This window comes from Pelmatolapia mariae, linkage group LG4 (genome assembly GCF_036321145.2).
Source record: "Pelmatolapia mariae isolate MD_Pm_ZW linkage group LG4, Pm_UMD_F_2, whole genome shotgun sequence".
Taxonomy (NCBI): domain Eukaryota; kingdom Metazoa; phylum Chordata; class Actinopteri; order Cichliformes; family Cichlidae; genus Pelmatolapia; species Pelmatolapia mariae.
Window position 1 is genome coordinate 5,855,001 of NC_086230.1, and position 23,942 is coordinate 5,878,942.

General features: G+C 39.2%; 1 protein-coding gene across 4 annotated transcripts in view; it reads left to right on the top strand.

The window, feature by feature from the left end:
* LOC134625868 (thyroid hormone receptor alpha) overlaps positions 1-23,942 on the top strand; it is a 125,342-nt gene that overhangs the window by 47,160 nt on the left and 54,240 nt on the right. For all 4 annotated transcript variants that reach the window (XM_063471187.1, XM_063471184.1, XM_063471186.1 and 1 more), the window contains exon 3: positions 6,837-7,971. The gene's annotated coding sequence lies outside the window, so the exon portion shown is untranslated. The remainder of the gene's footprint in view (positions 1-6,836; positions 7,972-23,942) is intronic.

Consider the following 23,942-nt stretch of genomic DNA (forward strand, 5'->3'; position numbering starts at 1 on the left):
GAAGTTTTCCATTTAAATAAAGCCTGCAGACGAGCGGTGAGTGGTAGCTAACATTCTTTAATCAAAGCACACAAAGAACAGACAACCAAGCTTGATGGAGCCCCTGCATGCCCGCGGGACAGACGGTCAGCAGAGTCTCTCTGAGCCTAACATGGCTCTCGGTTAAATACCTTCTCCAGGAACAAAAGGCAGTACACAGCTGTTTCACACCTTAAGGTTCACACTCCCTTGCTACCTCCCAGAGTCCTCAAAGAGACAAGATTCCTCCTGTTGAGTTGTCTGCTTCCCCCAACTTCCTTACTAGACCCCCACCATTTGTCTTACAGTATTGGTGTGAACATGTTAAAATCCAGTGGCACCAAGGCATTATACAATAAAATAATGTGATTAATACATAAGTAAAAGAAATTCCTATACACCAGTTAACCTAAACCCACTAACTGCATGTCTCTGGCAGCAAATGTTGAGTCATCTTTTAGTTTTAGTCAGAATTTCAGCATCTAAATTTGACTAAATATTGTAAGATTATTGTAGACTAAATCTGAGTGGATTCAATTAACTGTAAGAGTTTGTGAGTAGGAGTTGCTCCACCATTTTACCAGGTGTTTTATTTTTCGTGACATCAAATACGAAATGTGTTGTGCGTTTGTCTGACTCTTCTCTTCCTGTGTTGACGTTTGGTTGCGTTTTTATGAGAAACAAGAAGCATCAGAACAATTGTACCGTTTCCTCCGCGCAGATCAGCGGGCGTCTAACCTCACGAGGCGGTTCTGCTCGGCTCACTTCCAAACTTGCACCGCTTTTCTACACAGATCTAATCTCACCATAATATTTTTGTTTTTATTCACTGATGAAAGTGCCAGTACATTTCATCATAGTTTTTGTTCTGTTATTTTTTTAGTTGTCATCTTGTTCTTGTCAGGATGAAAAATGGTCATTGATGAAAACTGTGGGTCAACAAAATTAACACCGGTCTCTGGACTGTGGGAGGAAGTCGGAGTCCCCAGTGAGTCCCTGTGTGGAAGAACATGCAAACTGCACACTGATAGGCCCAACCAGATCATGGATTTGAACCCACAACCTTCCTGGTGTGAAGCAACAGTGCTAATTACCATGAGTGTTATGCTCGGTACAGATGCTACAAATATGCAATCAAAAATATCTTCATCTGACAGTGTATCTATAGAAGACTTGGTGCTGTTGCATGTTGCAGGCTCTTTCCTGTCAGAACATGAAAAGGTCACGAAAAACAAATCTGTTTCCCAAATTTCTTAGCAGTAGATTTGAGATGGAAGTATATCTCGTGTTTGCCTACACCTTGGTAAGATGTAGCAAGAGGTGCATTTGACCTCAAAACCTAGTCAAGTTGTTTTTAATGCCTAAACCGAACCAAGCAATGCAGCTTACATTAATAATGCACTGAGAGTGATTACAAATGCAGGGTGAAACTCAGTGATGTGTATGACTCAAACTTAAAAATCTGGTTTGGGGGGTGAAAGGAGCCCCTCTGAAATATTTCTTTATTTATGATTTTATTTATTTACATCAGTGGATCCACGCTGGACAGACGAAAACTCACTGAGGGACACAGATAAACATCCAGATGTTTCTGTGTGTTTCTATGTGTTCAGAAGCAAGATAGAGACTGTGTTTATTTCAGGAACTGCTGTGAGAACACATTGTTTCTGCAGACATGAATGCACAGGGCACACCTTTACATATTTGAAAACCACTAATATAGAAATTTTTATACATAAGAGGAACCTGCTGGAGGCTGGAGCTTTTCTGTGTGGGGTTTCCTTCTGTGGGGCTTTCCCATGTCTGTGTAGGTATCTGAATATACAACGCTCTTTAATTGGTTTATTTTATGTGAACAAGAGCCTTGAAAAATATAAAGGTAATACAAATACTACTTAACAATTAAAGGCTGTCATTTTAATCTGTGTGCTGCTATCTTTAAGCTAGCATGCGTGATCCAGCTGCAGTCTGATGGAGGACCCTCAATAGAAAAAATAAAATGAGGCTCGACTTTCACATTTTCTCTGGAGAGAAGAGGTGATATGTGTCTTTAGCATGAAGTTGACTTGCGTTAGTCTAAATGAGCCAGATAGTCACACAATGAGATGTGTGTCTGACAGAGAACCCAAGGGCAGCTCGCACAGATGGAGGGAGATTAACAGGGAATATGTGTGTGTGTGTGCATTGTGTGCATTTAAATGCGGGGTGCCTATAATAGACTTTCCACCCAGTAGCTGCTTTGCATACTAAATAAGTCCTGTAGCTCTCGCAGATGCAAAATGACCTCCATACATTTGTTGGTTATGAGCTCTGTCGACACTACAGAGAAGCGCTGACGTGTAAGGAAGCACGTCATTGCATACTGCTGCTTTGTTTTTTTTCTGCTGTGCATGAATCACTGTTCTTGTTTAACATGTCTGACATGAACAAATGTATGTAAATGCAGCCGCTGTTGAAACGTCTTGATTATGCTTGAGAGCGTTTCCGTGAAGTACTCTGCCACTCCCAGCGCGCCTTCCTGCTGTACAAGCAACTCAGGGGTTTACACAGGGCCACCGACACAAACTGACAATGAAGTGCTTGTCTGGATTATGGGTTGGAGTTATGGAGTGTAGCCTACTGTACCTTTACCTCATTGTATTGTGAGCTATACTGGTAGCACCTCCTCCCCCACTCTTTGGCTGAAAGACAACTGTAGCACCCACGCGGAGCTCTTCTTCAAGCTCAGAACTGGATACGCTCCACAGGTATGTAGCAGGGTTATCATAGTTGACTAAAACAAAACTAAAACTAGATGTGAGAAAACATTCAGACGTTTGAAAAAAGGTACAACTAACTAACTAAAAATAGAAATATAGAGGAAATCTGTTACTTTGGTTAAACTATTATTATACATTTTATTACGTCACCGAGTCGGTGACAGATGTGTTTGAGACTCTGGATGTCTACAAGACTGTGAGTCAGCTGCTTTTAAATAGAGTAGTAATACCTGTGCTGATTTTCCTATAGGCCCTTCACACAGTAACAGTTAAATGGACTGGTTCTTATATAGTGCTTTTCGACTCTCACTGAGCACAAAGAGGATTTTATACAACTTGTCTCATTCACACAAGTGTCGAACTGCCAAACTTCCAATTAGTAGATGATCTGCTCTACCTCCTGAGATACTGCCACCCCTTAAAAGATAAATTAAAAAGACGAAAATGAACTCTGAAACGATTAAAACGAAGCTAAAACTAAACCTTTTTAAACAATAAAAACTAAACTGACAGAAGAATGAATTAAAAACAAATGAAATAAAAATAAAAACTCATTAGAAATGACAAAACTATAGTACCTCCAAACACACTGTCAGAAACACTGCCTTTACACTGGGGATTGCTTATTTGAAAAAGTAACTAAGCAACTGATTACACGACTTGCATAACCAGCCCTGTGGCCACACTCATTGTAATGCACGCAGACTTGCAGAGGATGGTGCGATATTACACTTCAGCTAGAATCAAATGAAAGCATCCAGCAGTGCTAAATTGCACGTGAGCCACTCTTGACCTCTTTAAGACCCCAGAATCTGCTAATGGGCCTTTCTGCCTGACCTTATAAAGCATTTCCTATTGCCACAGTAACTTCTGACAAAAAGATTTGCTCTGTTTGTTGCTCTAAGAATCAAGATCAATGCACAGCCAAACAAGAGCCAAAACAAATATTTATCGATCTGAATATTTGTTGCCAAATCTTAACATGAGAGAATATTAATTTGCCAAAAAACAAATTGTAGGAAATAAAACGTAGCAAATAAGAGTCCTGACCTTTGATGGTGATCTTTCTCTAATTTGTAATTTAAAAAAGTGTTCTTTTTTAAAATCCATTTGACTTAAAGCACTTTGCAAAAACACTTGGGCACTGTAACTATTGTGGTTGTTGTGGTTTATTTATTTAAATCAGCATACTGTTTAAATTAAAATGGTTAAAGATGGATATGATTGGCTTATAAGACGTTACAGTCAGTAGTTCAAATAAGTGATATACCAGTATGTACTCCACACAGATTTTTCTCTTAATATTTACAACTAGTGGTGTGTTATTTTATACCAAGCTACCTGTGCTGGTAAAAACAATTAAGGTAAGACGTAGTTGAATAGCTGCAGGAAAAGCCCAGTTCAAAGAAATGTTTTTTCCACCTGATGCTAACAGTGGAAATGTTGCCAGTCGACTGCACGAGGCCTAGCACAACTGCTGCTGTGATTTTAAAAATTCTTAGAAATGGTCAAAAATGATGGCTGGGTCAACAAAACGTGACTTTAACATTTGAGTCTAGTTTTTCATTTTATACATTGGGTGACATCGCTGCTGTGATCTTTCCCAAGAAGATTCTTCACCTGTACAGACCTAATCCTCAACCACAGCAGCAGCTCATGGGTTGCCCCGATAATCTGTCTAATCCCCAGTCACACAAGCCTAGAGTCTGGTCTTTGAGTAAAGTGTTTGCTCAAGGTTGATTGTAGCTGCTAGCATGAAATTGGTTGCAAGGAGGTATACAGGTCTGTACCAAAACCCTCCTTGCAATTGCTTTGGTCAGTAGCTGGTTGCTGAGGTTGCCCGCCTTGCAAACTGGTCTCTAAGCTGCAGTGAACCTGAAGACCGTTTGCCTTCAAAGTAAAAGTTTAGTTTTATGAAAAGCGCAGGCGACTGTGGAAATTTGTCTCCTTTTTTCTCTGCTAGTATTTTACCTCCTTCCTAGTCTGGTTTTAGGAAATTGCACAGTACTTACTGTCTATTTTCATGCAGATGATACAGTTATTTATTGTTGTGCTTGCACCGTCCACATAGTTTTTGAACAGTTACAACTAGCTTGTGATTGTGTACACTCCCACCTCTGTCAGCTCAGACTGCTTTTAAATGCTCTTCTCAAATAGGAGAGTGTGCCTGCAGTACTTCCCTCTTGTATCTGCTCAAGGCATCTACTGAAACTGTGACCTCATACGAATACTTGCGTATTGTGATTGATGATAATCTTTCCTTTAAGCCACACATTGAGCACCTGTTAAGGAAACTTGAAGTTGGGTCTCTTTTTCTGAAATCGATTGTGTTTCTCTTTCACCGCAAGAAAAAGGCTTGTTGCTACCACTTTTTTACCCCTCCTGGATTACGGTGATATAATTTACACGAACACCTCTGCTCATTCTCTCCATCTTTTGGACTCTGTTTATCACGGGACACTTTATGATTTATGACTGGTTGTAAACCTTTAACACATCACTGTACTTTATATTTTCTGGCTGGCCCTCGTTGGCCTTATGCAGGATGATTCACTGGTATAATTCTATCTATAAATCTATTTGTGATTTACTCCCTGCTTATTTATCAGATTACATGTTACATAAACATCTTAGTCATAGTCTGCAGTCTCTTCATTACATTCATCATTCCATCAGTTTATACAGAACTTGGAAAACAGGCATTCTCCTTTTCTGCTCCATCTTCATGGAAAACATTACAGAAGGATTTGCAGCTCTCAGCTGATTTCACTTACAATCAACTGACGTACAAATGACCCTGTAAAATCATAACTAGGAACTTATTCCTGTTTCTGACATGACTGTGTAAACAGACTATTTTTTTATATTTGCTATTGTAATGCTGTTGTATTTTTGTTGTCATTTAATATGTTTGTCTCTCTTGTAAATGACACATCGAGTCTAAATGGGGCTACCTGTATAAACAAAGGTAAAATAAAAAACAATTTTGTCATCTAAATTCTGGTAATTTTAGTCTATTGTTAATTAAATAAAATATCTTAAGATTATTGTAGACTAAATCACAAGTTGATTCATTTGACTAAAATTTAAGGTTTGTTGTGTTTTTACCGGTAAAAGTTGCTCCATGTGGATTAAACAGAGTCGTATTGTTCTTGGCATCAAATGCAAAATGTGTCCAAGTGTTTTTATTTAACCTCCTAGGACCTGGCGTCCATATATGGGGACATCACATTTTGGGTTGTCTAGACCACAAACTAAATTTTGCTCTTTCAAATGAGCCATATGGCTCAAAGGGGCACAGTTGTTGTTTCACAGTTGTTGTTTTTGTACTCAGGAAAAATGCTGCTGTGTTCAGACACCAAATAAAGAGTTTTGCACATCATTACTCAAATGTGACTTTATGGTGTTCTATCACAGCGGTCCCCACGGACCAGTTTATCTCCAACAATATTTTCATGGACCGGCCTTTAAGGTGTCACGGAAAAATACAACAAAATAAAACCAGTACCTGTACCAAAAAAAAGAAGATTTGTTCATAACACACGGGAAAAGACCCAGGGAAACCGAGTTAACGATAAAAACTGATTAAAAACCCAGAAAACCATAAATTTCACACCCGAGCCTCAACTCTCGCGGCCCGGTACCAAACAACTCACGGACTGGTATCGGTCCGTGGCCCGGGGGTTGGGGACCGCTGTTCTATCGAACACTATAAAGCCAAATCGCAAAGAGAAATTAGGAATGCATGCCATTAATCAGATTAATCACTGTCTTGTTTTTGGCAAGGGAAAAAAAGGTTGTAGAAATAAATTGTTTAAAAGTGGATCAAAGTAATCACAAGGAGGTTTTTTTTGTGTACCCAGCGACCGCCAGCAAGCACTTGCCAACCGATTGTGGGCCTTTGCTGTGTAAATGTGGCCTTAGTGAGGTCCTCTGCTGCTGTGATCCAGAGGGAAATCTTGTCCAGACCCTACTGACTTTGTAGTCCCTGTCTTTCCTCTGCCAACACAATGTGGTTGCCTCTCTAACTTGTTTTTGTTTTCTTTTTTTCTTCCATAGGCGAAGCCCCTAAATGACCCTATTGACTCTGAATGAGAGGGCAAGATTCGACTTGTTTCAGACTCTGGCAAACCACCAGCATTCTTTACCAGTATAGAAGATTAGACTTGACAGCACAGTTTTACCTCCCGTCATTGGTTCCAGTCAGAGAAAACCACATCTGCTTTCTACCTCCAAGGGAAATAGAAAAGGAAGAAACATCCGTTTACTTTCCATGATTAGTTTCTCATCTTCTTCTCATTGCAACGTTTTTCCATTTTACCTCAGGGATCCTCTCCCACTGTCTACCTCCACCACCGAAACAGCCAGCACAGTGACTGGAACACGAAGCAAAAATACACCCGTGACCTGTCACTGTTGTTACCGTGACAACCAGTATTGCCTCTCAAGATCTCCTCAGTGCAGCCGTGATGTGAGCAAAGACCTTTGACCTGTAACCACCTGCCAGCCCTTACCTGTTCACGGCCTAAATAGAACCGATCAACACAAACCTGGTCTGCTTATTACCTAAAGGAAAACTCTCATTAAGCTCACACTTTCTACTCCAGGCAGACAACTGTATACCTCAGCAAACACAACTTCTGGATAGTCAGGAAACAGAAGTAAACTTTCAGTCACGACTCATTATCCCGGTGCTTTAATCTACCCAGCAGGCGACACATGCTCACTAACCTGATGCTTCAAGCCACGCAGTAGACTTCTCACTCTGGAATCTTCCAATTGCCTTAAAGGCACGAGTATAGCAACAGTAGCCAGGTACTTGCACAAAACTTCAGTTCATCTGATCCTCAGCAAAGTCACATCATACACAAGCCTCAAGATCTGAGCAGTAGCAGAAATCAGCAATCGCCCAGGGGACCGCTTTGGAAGTACCCCCATCGCCTTGAGTTTGGACGTCTCTTTGGGACACCTGTGGAGTAGTGAAGCTACCCCAGGAAGAGGAGAAAGTATTGGGAGCCTCATGTTCTGTTACTACTCTGCAGGAAGATGCAAAAAATAAAGAACTGACTGTCAGATGTAACAGAGAGCGTTATATGCCCGAACAAAGTAAACACAGAACATATCCGTGTGGTGTGACGGAGAAGAATAAAAGAAGGAAACAAAACAAGCTTCTCCTACAGATGAGAATATAATGGTGAGTCGTTTTCTTTGTTTGTTTCACCCCCCACCCCTACCCCCTTTAGTTTTATATTTTTCATTTCTTATAGGTATCACTAACTGACATTTGCATGGCATTTCTGCCTTATTAAATGATACAGAGTGGAGCCAGACAGAAGATTAGGGAGAGATGGAAGGAGCGCTGTGCAGTAAAGGTCATTAAATGCTTCAATAAATCTTAACAAAGAAACATCACACTACTTTGTAGCCACACTGAGGTTTATTCCTTTAAGCAATTGAAAGTTAAACATGCCAAATTATCAGTGGCTGTTTCACATTTTGATACCTTATATGGTGCCTTTAAGTGGTCCTTAACATTTAGCTTGATGGCTATAATAGAAACAAAGTCGACACTTAGGGCCATCTGTCTAAAAACGTGACTAAAACGTCTTATAGTATTTCTAAATCATGTGCTGTGAGATGATAAAATGTTCAAAATATTCTAGTGTGACTCCAGGAAAGGATGGAAAACACAGTGTTGCTCTGTCACTGAAATGTCTCAGTGTCCATTGTTATGAAATCTTGTTGAGACTTTAATGGTTCCAAGACACTGTATCAATGACTTTGGGAAGCTCCTGACCTTTTCATTTGTCACTGAAATAGCTCTGTAGTTGTTTGATCGGATGGTTTGGTATAAAATGTGGTACGTTTATATTCTCTATGGTGAATTTTGACAAGTGTGACCTTTCATTTTGCACCAACATCACGTTTAGCAGTCGAAAATCTGCCATTCCTGTCAGCTACAGTAATACTTTGTGCTTGTGCTAATAGTTAGCATGCTAACACATTACACTAAAGAGATTATAACCTAGAACCTATAGCATGTTGACATTGGCAGTTGGCTCAAGGCTCTGATGTGCCTAAACTGACAGAGCACCTAGGGCATGAACATGTTCTGAACAGATCTGTGAACAAAGCTCAACTGAGCTGTACGAGATTGATTTTAAGCTTAGTGAGATTCTCGTGTGTTTCACCTGCAAGAACATAGCCTCCACCTGCAGATGTAGTTTGCTATAGAGAAAGATTACTACTTTTGTTTGGGTCCTGCTCAGAATAATGATTTAGTAGGACTGTGAATTTTTCATTTAGGAGTTCTCCATCCTACACTCCTGAGAGATTCAAAGGTCATGCGTTGCATCTGCTGTCTTTTTTTTGGTCTTTTTTTTTTCTTTTTGTTTCTTCAGTACAGCAAACGACAGCTTGAATGTACGACATCGGATGCAGGGTTTGTTTATAGCTGTGATCGTGGAACCGATCATGTTTAGCGTTAATCAGTGTAAATCACTTTTTGAGGATCGAGTCGATGTGTTCCACTAACATTAAAGCCAGCTAATATTCATCAGATTAGCCCACCTGTCCCATGTTCTTGTTCAATCTTGTCTTATATTAAGATATGTTTGCAAGACTTGACATGGGTTACATATGTCTTCCTTTTAAAAAAACATGAAAAGAAAAAACAAAAAACGGCAATTTACCGGTAAACATTTGCACCACCTAGTCTTCTAGTATATCAGAGGCTGTCCATGAACCTAAAATTAAGTCAGGCTAGCATTCATTAATTTATGTTACAATGATTGACTGACTGAAGCTTTCAGGACTCGAAAGAGTCTAATGAGAGTGATGGAACAGTTTCGATGGCATGGGTGGAGCAATGGAGACAATTGTATCGAGCAGCCATTAGAGTCATTTAGTATAAATCACTAAACCAATAGAAGTACTTTGCACGTCTGTAGAGTCCAAAATCTTTATTTTCAATCTGTCAGTCGAGCTTGAAAATCATCTGTCTTTTATAAGGGAACAAGAAACAGATGCAGGATAACGACAACAGAGCACACAATTATTCAAAGCTTGTTAAAAAAAAATTTAAAGTCTCTAAGAGACTGAGGAGTTGAAAATGGATTGGAGAGTACTTGGTACCTGCAACCATTTCACTCGAGATAAGTGTGCAAATCAGGACATTTATGGTTGGGAGTTTAGACGAACTTGAATTATAGATTGAACTTTGGTGGTAGAGCTTTATAAATGGACAACGTGAGATGGTTTTTCTTCTCAACTTTGAAGTCCATCCAACCTTTTCTTACAGAACAATGGTGAGTACAAAATGTCACTGTGATATATACAGAGTTTCATTACTGAGAATATCTCCATAGTGTTAGATATTTGGTTGACTGCACAATAGTTTTATGGTTGGAAGGAGGCAGACATCCTTTAATTCTTTACAAAAGCCTTGTTTAATTTTTAATTTCAAACATGCAGAGAGGGGTTACTGTACTGGATTAAATTCCTTGCAGAGCTTTCAGATGTTTCATTTGATCATGGTTAATGTCAAGGGTGTTGCATGTCTCTTTTATTTTTATTTATTTGTTATTAGATTGTTGTCTAACATGTTGTGGCTAAAGCTATAGTCCCCACCAAGGTGCTGTGATGTAAAACTACATTTAATCTGAGAACTGCTAGTTGGAGGTCTGGACTAAGCAATGTTACATGCCCAAAAATGAGCTGACTATCTGAATATTGTAAATTAGCATCAGTGGACTTTTTTCTTCCCTGATGGTCTTCCAAAATGACAACGCCAGGATTCATTAGGCTCAAATTGTAAAAGAGTGATTCACTCATGGATCGGCCACCACAGTGTCCACAACCTAACCCCATTGAGAATTTTTGCGATGCACGGTAAAATTAGCAAACATGAATTTGAAATGTCGGTAGTTTCACCAGAAAACAAATCCAACCAAGCTTGGATTGTATTAGACGTGTATTACGTAGCTTTCATGTATTAAAATGCTTTTTATTATCAGATTTAAACAAAAAAAAGTACCATAAAGCTTTTCTTTCTTCTGTCCCCAGTTTTAACAATGGGAAACACCAGCCAAGCTTAAAAATGGATTCCAATAACACAAACATCAACACATCTGACTCCTAGCATAGTACAACTCTAACACAAACTTCACATAAGAACAAAAAATACTTTATTTACACCTATTTTTGTGATATTAGCTAATTAGATGCCAAGTTAAGTGTCCATAATTTCTCTGCTCTTGCTAAAGTTGGCTAGGATCCTAGCCAACTAGGGAAAAGGTCAGTATCAGTAGAGCTTTCAGATCAAGGAAGATTGAAATGTTGAGCTAATGCTAGTGTGACTGCTAACATGGATACATTTCAAACTACGTTACGTAGCAAAAGCCGTGTCTTAGATGGATAAGATTGACTAATTTCCCCCAATTTGCCATATTTAGATGACTTTTTCAGCTAATTTTACAAACTAACAGCATAGCATAGCAAAGATATGACTAACTGGCTAAACATCTTTTGCTTGTTAACACTATCACTCATGGAAATGCTAGTTAGCTTGCATCATTGATGATCTCAAATGGCATTGATTTGAACCACAAGTATGTTGTGCAATTGCAACAGAACAGGCATATTTGTTTTTTGCAGCATCTTGTTAGCCAACATAGGGAGCAGCTGGATACTCAAGCAGAGAGTGTATATGCTGGTCTCCCAGTTGTACATGATATGACACAGTACATAATGTAGAGCAGTTTTGCAGAATAGTCTCATATGTGTCATCACTGTTTTGGCTAAAACAAAATGTGCAAATGTGAGCAACGTTGCAGTCTGCTTGATAACCCATTGGTGTCATTGGCAGTGGTTTACTGAGGCATAGTGTAAGTGTCATTAGAAAATACAGGTTCTAACAGTCCAGTATAAATAGACTTGGGGTACTTGGTATGTGTTTGTAGCTGTCTGTGCTGCTGTTATAACAGCATAAATGCTGCTTTAAATGAGTGTTGGGAAGACATTTAAAAAAACAGCGTTTCAGCTGTTGGTACAGAGTAGCACAGAAGAGAATCAAAGCATTGTGGCTTAGATTAAAAAAGCTTTACTAAGTCATAAGGCGACTGTTGAGATACAGCTGTAGAGATGATGCATAACATTGGTCCTGCATGTTGACTGTTGTCTGAAATGCACTGACATAATACAGATATTTATTGATGTGGCCACACGCTGATTCCTTGGACAAAGTGTGAAGATGTAGTGCAGAGGATGAGTTTGAAGAGGAACAGGAATTAACAAAGTCAGATTACAGCTGCGGTTTAGAGAAGAGGAAAGATGGAAAATGAAGTTTCAGGGAGGACGGAAAGAGACAAAGATGAATTCTCAGCCTCACCTGAGAACCTTTGTCCCCTCCATTCAGCTCTTCCACAGGCAGACAGGGAGTCTGAGTCATGCTTATTATGCTCCATCATCGATAGTCTCCTCACATCATGCAGTGATGTATAGAACGCAAAGCCAGCATTAGTCAGTCAGGTCAGTGGTTTGTTAGCGTGGCAAGCACAATAACTGAGCACTTGTGTTTTTGTGTTGGGTTTTGGACGCTTTGGCCATGTTGAACCAGTCAGAAGGCTTGGAAAAGCACGTAAGTGTGTTAAATGGCCCAGTTGTTCTGTCGCTGCAGAAAGGGCACATGGGGCAACGGAGGCTGGATGACATCCCATTATCTCGTCGTGTGTGTGTGTGTGTGTGTGTGTGTGTGTGTGTGTGTGTGTGTGTGTGTGTGTGTGTGTGCGTGTGTGTGCAGATACAAGAGAGTGGAGCTTTGAATGAGTCATCCATGTGCTCTCTGAGACAATTGCTGCAATCATGCTCTCTCTGCTCTCTCTCTCTCTATGTGTGTGTGTGTGTGTGTGTGCCCACCAGAGAGAATGAAAACAGTCCGCCTGTGAAAAACCTTTTTAAGCACATGAAACATTTACAGTGATTCGCTGTAGTCTTGTGTGTTTGTTTAGTTTGATGTTGTTCAATCCGAACAATTAACATGCAAACGTCATGCATGCAGACACGTAGACGTGGTGAAGAGGACCTGCTGAAGTCCAAACTGAGCATCAGAATGAGAAATAAAATGATGATTTAAACGACTTTGAACGTGTCATCGTTGTTGGTGCCAGATAGGCTGGTCTGAGTCCTTCACAAACTGTCGATGTGTCAGAAAAGAAACAAATTTTCAGTGGGCCGCAGTTCTCTGGGTGCAAATGTCTTGTTGATGTCAGAGAAGAAAGGATTGACTTCTTCAAGCTGCTGGAAAGGCAACAGTTTAATCAGGGTATGCAGAAGGATATGTGTTTGGAAAACACACCAAGCCTTGAAGCTGACAGGCTGCAGCAGCAGGAGACCACACTGGGTGCCACTCCTGTCGGCTAAGAACAGGAAACTGAGGCTCATAATGGCTCAGCAGACGTTTGGATGGTAGGATGAACGACATGAAACCGGCTTTCTGTCAGTGCAGGGGTTCAGGCAGGTGATGGCTTATTGAGCGCATAAGCTCAAATCATCTCAAACTAGTTTCTGCTGTTATATCATTGATAGGAAATTATTAATATTATTGTAGAAAACCTAAACTAACAGCTCGCCAGTATGTACGGTTTTTGGTGAAGCCCTTAATCGGTAATTGTGCACATAGCACTTGATTACTTGTTGCTTTTATTTGCACTGTGTTAAGCTCTTTGGATCCTGACCAGAACATTCACACGGAAACATTTTTTTCCAGCATTTTTTCTCTTAAATTATTAATCCATAAAAATATAATGAAGAGGGCTTTGAGAATATTGAAGCTCGTTCCAACGCTCAGAGAACAGGCGTGCAAGAGTTTGAGTTATTTATATCTCCTAAAATGTCAGCTCTGTGAAGTTGGTGGTTAAAGTTTGTCGAAGCTGGCCTGTACAAAACAAGTGTGTTAACAAGTTGATTTGTCTGTGACCAGTAAGACCAGACTTGGTTACAGTGGCTGGTCAGATTTCAGGGAGGTCTCAGGTCCAGCTTTTAGACTTTATAACAGGACGATGCTGAGGAAGGCGACCTCTGTCATGTTATGTCTTTTATACCTGCTGCCATTATCATGATTAATAACACTAAACCATGAGCGTAGTTGCTGCTACTTTTACCTACATAAAAGTGACTGAGTGTGCTGAGAGTGAAAATGGGATTCCTGTTTTGGATAAAACTCCATATTGCAAAGATCCACACTCATATATAATGGGACACCACTGATGAGCCATTGATTTTTGGGTTTTTTTGAAGAACAGGACCTTAAATAGAGCCTTAGCTCCTGTTAGTTCTTCTTAGATCTTCTTTGATTTTCCAGGTTATCAAACAGCAGCAGATACATTAGAACATGTAAAGTTTCTTTAAATATGTTTTGTTTTGATTCCCGAGACTAGGCCTCGAAATCAGTTGGATATACCATCAACTTTTAAGTGTTTCAAGCAATGAATGAATAGGCAAATAGGCAACTCAGTCACACTAGAGTAGAAATATGATGGACACCTTTGAAACAATGTTATTGACACACGGTTTGAATTCCCTTTTAGAACAGATTAAAATATAAAGCTTTTTTTAATAAAAACATTTCTCACATTTAAAAATCCTTAATGTTGCACAAAAATGAATCGCATTGCTTTTCAAATGAATGAAGATCCTCTTTTAAATTTAAAAAACACAACAAACAGAAAAATAATGGATGGGTGTGTATGTTCTACTTCAAGGCAAGTGAAAAGAACCAGAAAACTGCTGTGCAGCAAACAAACTGCATCACGTAATTACAGGAAATGTACAGAAATGACATAATCAGAACGAGAAGCAGGATATATGATAAACAAACACCATCAGCTGTTCTGTTTTTATGCTAATCAATATTCCCCAAATTTAATGTTGAACAAGAAGAAAACAACAACAGCAAGGATGTGTCTCTGCTGAACATTGTGAACATGCGTACTACGGCACTCCAGAATAAGTGACTGGCATGATGCTACTTTAGACTCTGTGTGAAAGCAAAGTCTGAAAAAGTAAGTACAGCAAGAATTTACTAGACCGACAGCTGAAGTTCAGCTGCATCCACCCTCACGGTGGAGGTCATTGTCCTCGATCTTTTCTCAGTTCACTACAATCTGTAATTTATTCTTCAACATCCAATATGGCGAGAGATAAAGGAGGGAGGTAATAGTTTTGTCTCCACTGCGAGGATCCTGGAAGTGAAAGAAAATATCAGTGAACTTAAGAGTAAGTACAGAAATCTCATGTTCAGCTGTTCGTGTCCTCGGTGAGAACACGAATGCCCTTTGTGGAAGCCGACTCCTAATAAAAAAAGGATAAGATAGTAGATGTATTGTATCGAGTACAGAGATCAGTAGTTATCAAACAGTGTCAGTTTAGGGAGCCAGCATATACATGAGGTTTGTGTGCTCTAAGCCAGGACAGGTTATCGTTTATGCTGATGTCTTATGCTGTTTCATTTCCTGACACCTGCTCTATCAGCTTTAAACATGTTTAGTCTGTTCCCTTTAGAGTTCCCTTTCTCTTTCTGTGCTTCTATATCCATGTAATGAAACCACTTTTAATATTATTTTTATATTTACAGTTTAGTTATCAATATTATTATTCATTAAAATCCCATTTCTTTTTTTCTCTTTTTTAACATGTGCATGTTACATATATTTAAGAGTTTCCTCTGTATACAGAAATTTAGATTACTAGTGGCGGACCTGCCGATCCTGTGTTGATCACATCATGATGTAATCACGCTGATATCAGCCTCGGTGTTTGTTGTGAGTAGTATACAAAAATATGTATATTATAACCACTTATCTCTAGAAAAAGTCATTTTGACCCATAGAAATTCATATAGAACAATAGTACAGCATGCATGGCTGCCGAGTAATATATATTGGTGACATACATTTAGATTTGAAGGCTGCTGTAAGATGAGGCAAAGGATGGGGACTGTAATTAAATAAAAGATCAGTGATTACTGCGGGGCTCAATGGGTCGTGGATGGGATGTTGAGCTGAAGAAGACCAGGGTGTGTGAGATGGAAGAACCGGGCAGGTTGCTGGCTGTGTGTGAGAGTGTGGAGAACTAGTCCAAGCTATAAAGGAATAAAACTTGTCTCTAGTGACTGCTTTGGAAACTTTTAGTTCGATACTAAGCTGATTTGAAAATATTACATTGGCTAAATGCTGATGGTGTTTGCATGTATCAGGTTTAGTTTTGCTCTATTTAGATGAAGCAGCTGTCTGTTCTTGTAAATTATGAAGAAGAAGAAGTAGCGTAATTATAAAATCTTCATTGCTTCTGTTTCATGTAAGTCTCATATCAGAAATGTAAATCTTTTGAGAAATAGTCCCCGTCAAATGGGATCAGCCTTAATGGTAGCACTGCTGGTATAGTCTGTTGCTCTACTGCATTGTGTTTTGTCATGTTATATATTTAATGTTAATACTTGCTGTTCACCCGCATTAACAGTAGTTTTGCTCGTTAGCTTACATTCCGCTAAAGAGATTCGTTAAGTCAGCTGACAAAGTCAAGAGCTGTAGAAACTAGAAGCTGCTAGCGATTTACCTCCACTTTAAATGAATTAAATATCATTATAATTCCATGCCCTGCTTCTTGTTCCTGCTGGGTCAGCAGGGCTGAGCATCAGAAGCTGATTGTTCCTACGTGTTTTGAGCAGCGGGGGCAATTATGCGGCTGCAGCAGGGCCGCAGCTTGTGAATGAATAGCACCAACAGTTGACGAGGGAGAGTGCAGTCATTCTGACACATCCACAGAAACACAGAGGAGAGGCGAAAGGAAGGTCAGCCGTGGCAGACTTACATTGTTGGCGGCCCTCACACACTGGCTCATCATTAGAGAGGTACACAAAGGAGCAGAGGTGGAGGGTGGAGGGGCTGCAGGGATGTGGAGAAAGCTGGACAGCTTTGATTTCAAAAGGCTGGTGTGTGTGTGTGTGTGTGTGTGTGTGTGTGTGTGTGTGTGTGTGTGTGTGTGTGTGTGTGTGTGTGTGTGTGTAACAAATGTATCTGCTGTGAATAAAATATGGGCTTGCAAGTCTTTGTATTCTGTTTTTGTGTACATGTTACACAGCGTCCCAGCTTTTTTCTAAAACCTACAAATAAAAAAATGACTGCAATAATTAACTTTATTATTGTTTAATCTGTTTATATTTGTTTAGTTTTTTGTGTTTAGCAGTTTGTCTCTCAAACTATAAAAAAAAAAAAATCAGGTTCCCACTAAACAACAAAACATCTTTAAATGTTGTGTTATCTGTCAGCATTAAGGTAAAATACATGAAGATTACAAATCCTCACATTCTCAGGTTTTAGTAATTAATTTAATTAGTATCTGTTAATCAGTTGATAAGCTGAACTTTATGGCTTTTAAATTTGGAGAAAATGGCACGTAACACACAAAAGATCACATGAGAGCTAGAATTTGGTTACTGTAGCTTCCAAATTCAAGGTGCTATTTGTTTTCAGACATAACTATAGCTCAGGGACTTCTAAATCATCATGCTGTGTAAAATCAGAGTGTACATGTTATCCTGTTAAGATGCTACTTGAGAAAAATGTCTTTGAACTCTTGTTTCTTTTTGCTTTTTTAATCTATTTTCCCTCTGACTACTGAATAATTACTGAGAAGTGCATGGTACTCTTTAGACTGGTACTTTTCTACTCTATTTGACCAATGAAAGAACTTTCTTACTACAAGGCTCACATACACATTCATACAACATGCAGACTCGAGGAATCAGGGATCACACCGGCAGCCTTCTGATCCTTCTGAGCCACAGCCTTTCCTATTAGGAATTTTATCTTGATTGATAAGAACTAGTAACTATTACAAGTCCTTTGCAGACAGAGTACTGTGGAAAAGTCTTCAGCTACTCTTGTTGAAGATCTTTCAAAGATTTTCTTTGGACAAAGGCTACCTGACTATTTTGATAGGAATGACGCTTAACACTGGTTCATCCCTTGAGTTGGGATCGTTTTTATGCTTGATTGAGTCAGTGTTATCTACACAGAACTGACAATTTGGTAAATAACCAATTAATTTATAATAAGTGAAAAAGAAACGGTACATCATGTGAAGCGGGCTAACCAGGCTAAATGTCACGGCTAAAGTAGTTTTCACTTATGGGATTTTCAGTACAGAAAAGGACAGAAAATTAATTGTCCTTTCAGATGGAATGGTACAAAAGGAAGGCTTTGTGGCTGTGCTACATTAAACGAGCCGTTCTATTTTCTGTGTTTGCCATTTGGCAGCCGAGCAGACAATGTCTGGACTACTGCTGGATATTCTGGCTCGAGCACTTTACCCCGTGCCTTAGCCAAGCATGAAAAGTCGGTGATCCACATTCAGAGCCAGATTTCTCTGAACTCATTTGAACACAGTCGCATTGACATGGTTCTGGATGGTCAATGACAGTTTAGTGTTAGCACGAAAGCAAGAAAAAACTGAAATCTTAAAACGTCTCATAGATGCTTTATGATTTCTAGGAAAACTGATGCAATCTCATCCATGATGAGGGTGACATTGTTCCTCCATCCAGGGGGATTTCGTCTAACTATTGTACCTGATGCTAGCTAGGATCCCAGTGTTGCTGACATTATAGAAATATCTCCTGTGCCTCTACCTTAAACCTTGTTCTCACTCCCAAGTCATCTCATGTTGCTGGTTGCTCAGGACCCATCAGAATGGTGTTGGACTGCACCGGTTACCCACTCTTACTGTCTGGACATAACAGTAGTAACCAGCGAAATAAAATTGTAGGAACCAAGCAAGGATTAGGGGTAGAGTAGGGGTTATGTTTGACTCGTCTAAAATGCTGCCTAGTTATAACCCCACCCCATCATCTTCATCCACCAGTTGTTTGCTGGTAGATGTACAGAGAGAAAGAACAGGCAAACATGTTTCCTTAAATCCAAAGCTTAACCACTCGAGCTCATTTGATGTGCTTTGTGGAAAAAATGACTTTCTGTTCTCGTTCATATATCCAAAAGCAATGCAATGAAATTCCATTTTATTGCTTTCAAAACAACACGTTTACTGTAACGTAGCTCCTCTGTTGTTCAGGCATCATCTGACGCCCACACAGCTACTTTAAAATGCAAGTAAACAGATGAGGGGAAAAATGGGGGGTGATGCCCACTCAAGTGCATGCACAGATGCAAGCTAAAAGGATAGGCATGCATACTGACTCAGTGCATACAGAGACAGTTACCTAAATTCACCCACACATGCACACTCTTCCAACAGCCCGTAATTGCAGTCGCTGGCAGAGAAAACGGCAGCTGTACATAGTCAAAGAGAGCGGAGGAAACAATGAACACACAGAGCAGATGACTGCTGTAAGTAAAAGAATGAAAGTGGAGCAAGCGAGGAATGGAGGAGGGCACGGTGCTGCTTGCACCGGGAGAAAGGAGCGCTGAAATGAACAACGGTGGAAATAAACAGGGTTTGAGTTTGAGAAAGTCGAGGCAGAAATTAGCATGCCAGGCTTACAATTTAATAAAAAACATTTTCTACATATTCACGTTTATTTGTAATCAAACCATTACCTAAAAAGTCCTCTCCACAGGTAGCTTTAAATGTGCAGGGGGCTCTAAAGCATTTAATTGAAAGGTAAATGTTGAAGCGACTGTGATAATTCCATGTGGTTTGGTGGATGGAAATGAAAAGGGTAACAGACATGATAATGCTGAGATGACCTTCAGATACTTCAGTGTGATCTTCTGTGTCTGGGCTGGCTTTCAGCACCGTCTTCCTTTTCTTCTGCTTCATAATTCTTAGAACGAGGTTCGCATATACAGTACTGTGAAAAAGTCTCAAGGCACTGCTTTCTTTTTAAATTTTTTTAGGAAAATGGGAAATGGGTGCATTCTTGAAATAAGCAAACAAATGAAAATACACTATAAAAGCTCACAAGCTCAGAAGTCAATGTTTGGTATGACGACCTTTATTCTTCACTCAATCTGAACCTTCTTAGGCGAGCTTTCTGCTTTTTTCTTTAAATATTATTCAGGAATAGTTCTCCAGGCTTCCTGAAGGACACATTCCAAAGCTCCTCTTTGGATGTTGGCTGTCTTTTGTTACTTTCTCTGTAAAGATGATCCCACACTGCTTTAATAATGTTGAGGTCAGGGCTCCGGGGAGGGCGAGTCCGTGACTATGAATCATATTCTATTGTGTGTTTTTCTATCCAGGTATGTTTTTACTGCACTGGCTGCGTGTTTGGGATGAACAAATGAGACCTTTGCCGGTCAGACACTTTCCTGATGATGGTTCAAACTCTAACAGCATTTTTATGTGTTTTAATTTCCATCAATTTTGACCAGATCGCCCACACCGCTGACTGAACTGTAGGGGTGGGCAATATATCGAATGTATTTGATGTATCACGAGTTTTTCCACGTGCGTTGGTTAAAATGGCTTTATCGTAACCATCGAGCACGTTGCCATGAAAATATTAAGCTGTAATATTAAGCACTTATTTATTTATTTATTTTTTATCTCACATGCTGCGAATATCATTAACCCCCATCCTTCCCAAACAGAAAATGTTCTACCCGGCACACTGCGCTGAGCATGCGTGTTTATGTCCTACCAGATAGGGACAAAGCGAGGGAATGAGACTCGCTCGTCATTTGGATTTCAGGAGGAGGATGTCAAACAAAATGTGAAAATTTGCAAAACATGCAGTAAAACTGTTGCCACTAAAGGTAGCAGTACCTGAATTTATTCCACCAGCTGAAAAGTCTTTCACTATAAAATTAAGACTGTTCTTGGTCAGTCGCTTTTTGTAGTCACTGTCTAGACTTTTGTTTCTGTAATTTGACGTCATCAAAATTTTTATTTAACAGTTTTCTTATGTTAGAAGCACAAAACACCCTTTTAATTTCAGTTGTTTTGTTTGTCTCATGAAGTCTTGCTTGATGTACTTTTTTGTTGCTGTGATCTTTTGCTGTGTTGATCACAGAAAGACACTTGCTGTGAAAAACCTCTGTGGGAAACTGATGGTTAAAGAATGGATAAAAGTAAAACATTTCAATTCATTCAGATTTTTTATATTCACTAGAAAAAAACACTGGTTGATTTGAATGAGTAAACCAGTGCAATTCTAGGCACAATATGACTGAAATAACATTGTTTTTGGAGGTTATTTAAACATATCGTGATATATATCGTGTATCGCGATATTACATTTTCCTCATATCGCCCAGCTGCAGCCCTGAACATGACAGAGCCTCCAGCATGTTTTACAGATGCAAATGTTTTTGCAACAAGCTGCTTGTAACAAAGTGCCTAAAGATACAATTTAATGTGTTACTTGCTCATTTTTCTGCAACAGTGGAACATTATTTGTGTTCAGTGCCTTTTTCATGGTTGCATGACTCATGAACCAGAGTTAAGTGGTTTAACCAAAAAAAATGGTCAGGTACAAGAAGTAGACTGACGTACAGTGAAAAAATTGTCTTATTTATCTAATAGGCGACTTCAGTGCTGCCTGAGCCCTCAAATAGTAAGAGATCCATAATCAGTGGTTCTGACCACAGCGTCACCACATGGTTCATGTAGACTTCAGATACTTCCTGGAAGTGCTTAGCTGGAAACTGGAATGTGTAACTGTAGAGAACTAACTCAATTTTAGATTTAGAAGTATAATATTCAAGAATTTGTGTTAACAGCAAGCCCTACCTGCCCTTTTGACATATTCTAAGCTTATATTACCATACAAGTATACATCTTCTCAAAAACATGTTTTGGGGTGAACTGTCCCTTGTAGGTATATGACGTTAAAAGGTTATATTATAAGGCTTATTCACAGTTGTTTTTTGGATTCAGAGCTGGCATTGCCTGTGTCTTTCACCACTCTTTAAAGAGATTCTTCCCTGTCGTTACCTACTGACTCTTCTTAGATACCTCCAACTTGTTTAGTGTATTTAAATATACATCTGATCCACATGTCCATAAACACAATTTTTAGTGTGCACATTAGTTTTGGTTTCACTTATACCTACAAAGCTAACGACGTTTTGTTGCGAGCCACAGGTTGCTGACCTCTGGCCTAGTTAGACTGACAGCTGAGTGTAAGCATGTATATGTCTGTAGTCAATGCACAAAACATTCATCGTAACGTGGTCGAGCAGGTTTGACAGGAGTTTTACACAAATGAGTCGCTAACTGAAACTTCTTTCGTTTTAGTATTTGTATTGACAATGCAATACAAATAATATTAATGATTAAGAATTATTTTTAAAAGCCACATTCAATGAGCATCATAAAAAATACTTTTTTCTTTTTAACTGTAAAAATAGTATGTTTTTATATTAGATTTATTATATTTGACTAATTGTTAGGACAAACATCTAACCAGATGTCACAAACATCTCAGTGTAGTTAGGCGTGTAAACATGGTCAGGATGATCTGCTGAAGTTCAAACTGAGCATCAAATGAGAGATTTAAGTGACTTGGAATGTGTCATGGTTGTTGGTGTCAGACGAGCCGGTCTGATCTGAGGTCTGTAATAGTCAACGAGCAGCAGTTCTCTGGGTGATAACACCTTTCAGATCCTAGGGCAGAATGGCTAATCCGCTTCAAGTCGATATGAATGTTTACAGTAACTTAAATTACCATTCATTACATCCATAGTATACAGAGGAGACTCTTTGAATGTACAGCACGTCAAACCTTAAAGTAGACGAGCTACAGCAGCAGAAGACCGCACTGGGGTCCACTCCCTTCAGCTAAGAACGGGAGACTGAAGCTACAATTCACATAAGGTCATGAAAGTGAAACGATGGAAAGATTGTAAAAATGTTGACTGCTATAACAAGTCTCAATTTTTCTATGACATTGAGACGGTAGAGTTAGAAGTCACAGCATGAATCTATCCAGCCTTGTATCAGTGGTTCGGACTGATGGTTGTGTAATGGTGTTAGCACACTTTGGGTCCTTTAGTACCAACAATAGTCAGTCTACCTGAGTATTGTTGCTGACCCTTCATGAGGACAGTGTGTCCATCTTCTAATGGCTGCTTTGAGCAGGATAACACACCGTGTCACAAAACTGAAACCGTGTCAAACTGGTTCTTAATGAATGACGTGTTTACAGTTCTCAGATGCCTCCCAACCAACGCCTTTTGTTACAGCAAGCCTCCAGAAGTTACATTAGGTTATGCATACATTAAAATAGGCTTTTGCAACATTATTTTGCACATTTAGATAAATATAAAATATGAATATACAAAAAATTATTAATAACATTAATCATTAACATCTGTCACGGTGGAACATCTGTCTTCTGCTGCAGGTAGTTTGCATCAAAGCACAGGGCGAGCCTCAGAGAACGCTGATGTGCTCACATTTCTTCACTGCCACCACCACCACAAGCTCTTTAAAGGCTCAAACACACAGAATCACTCATGTGCAAGCAAACTCACACACACATACACAAACGTACATGTTCACAAAAACACAAAACTGTCAAAACTCTTTGATTTTTTTTTTCCTCCTTCTAATGTGAGGAAGCCTTCCAGACTACATGTCTGATTTTATGGCTTTGTTTAAGTTGAATGCATATTTGCCATTACTGTAACTGATGGTTATGTCTCTGCACTTAACAAAATGTTTTCTTTAAAAAGTGATTTTAATGTGACGTAAATGAAGTTGAAATCACGTCTGCCAGTTGGAAATGCTGGAATTTGAATAGTATGTTTGTGTTAAATCATTTTAAAGATATCGTGTCCATATATTTTATAAAGTATCTGTGTTGTAGATAAATTTCTAAGCGCTTGGCTAAAAATTGCTTTTTTTTTTTTTTATCAATAGCAATGATCAGACGAGGCAAAGCAGGGTGAAATTCTCTCTGTGCAGGTCACCAATTTTTGTGGATTTATACATGAAGAGAAGATATTGATTTAGTCCTACATGATAAAAAATGCAATAATTCATAAGAGCTTACAGTGAAATCATGACAAAACATAAACATTTACTGTTGTTGTTGCTTTGATTCACTGAACCGATAAATAATTTATAACATGCAGATGATGCTTTTTGCAAATGTTTTTTGTCTGTAAATGTAATTAATGTTTCATTGCTCCATTCCACTCTCTG